A 1,464-nucleotide genomic window follows, 5' to 3' on the forward strand; every position below is an offset into this window, starting at 1 on the left:
TTTCTTTTTCTTTAATTGTTATTGTTTTGTTTTCAGTGTAACACTCTGCCTTGGTAACACTGTAGATTTGTGTAGGCTACAGCGGCACCAGCAGACAGGTTAATGTAAAACGAGATCTAACCAGGTATTCTGCCAGTGCCCTTGGCCCTTGAGAGATCTGGGTCCCCGGGGCAATTGTCCCATTGGCCTTCTGGTTAATCCGCCCCTAAGCTTGAGCTTTACGGGTTGAGCATTACCTTCTCACCCTGAAACTACTTAGTATGGAAAGCATTGCTAATGTTAGCAGTGGCAATATCTGGCAATGCCAGTGTTAGGGTCACAGGCTCACCATCAGCTCTAATGAAAATGCACACTTTGGTACAAGAGTTGCTTTGGATAAATATGGAAACATTCCATGAGCTGGAGAATATGATAGAATCTAGGATACTACTGAGAGTGTGACACACTGCCCCATCATCAGTAGTCTGCCTGGCCTCATGGTATTCTGATTCAAAAGTGCAGCATACATGAATTTTAAACAATTTCAGACCATTTGGGGCGGACTGGCAACAAAGTAATGTATGTATGTATGAACAATGAATGAGAAGAGAATAATGTTGAACAAAAAGATAAAGACAAAAGGTCCACCTACTTAACTAAGCTAAACTAACAACGCTTGGCTTAACATGTTTCATTTCATAAAAGCTTCTGTGGTAGCTCACTTTTGTTCTATTCAACAGTGACATCATTTAGGCCATTTTAATTTTAGTAATGCAGTTCAATCACAATCGAACCGACACTCAATTTTTATAAGATTTTTTTAAAGGAATAGATTGAATAGATTTTTGCATGGATTCAGACATAATTAAAGGTTTAACTACCATTGATTAGGAAATCTGCTTCCAAAATGGGATTATTCAAAACACATAATTCAAAATGGCCTCAGAGTAATTTCAAGTCTTTGAGTACATGGCCCCCCTGCTACCACCTCTGACTCCCAGGATGAATTCAGTTAAAGGCTGAAAGACTCATTATCAAGAGGCCTGTTGCCCGGATACGCCATTCCATGGAATTTGTGCATGTGGAAACTGCAATTTGCAGTTTTAGTGAGGAGTGCGAGAGAGTGCAAGAGAGAGAGAGAGAGACAGAGAGAGAGAGAGAGAGAGAGAGAGAGAGAGAGTGTGTCAGATTGGGCAGAATGCACAGATCTGTTTGTCTGATAGATACATGATTACTCATTTGGGGAGAAATACATTCTTCCATCTGTTAAACAGAGCTTGACTGCTAGATATACCCACTCAATGTATATAAACTTGGGAGGACAAATAACATGCAGAGACTGGATGCAAGTTCTGAGAAAACACTCAATCAATTTATTTTGTGCAGGTGCATCAGCTTATATAGACAGTCACATGACACACACATCTGAAATGCATCAGCAATAATTGGGAGCACAATCAGTTGTCAATTAACATTACACCTTGT

This window comes from Clupea harengus, chromosome 13 (genome assembly GCF_900700415.2).
Source record: "Clupea harengus chromosome 13, Ch_v2.0.2, whole genome shotgun sequence".
NCBI lineage: Eukaryota > Metazoa > Chordata > Actinopteri > Clupeiformes > Clupeidae > Clupea > Clupea harengus.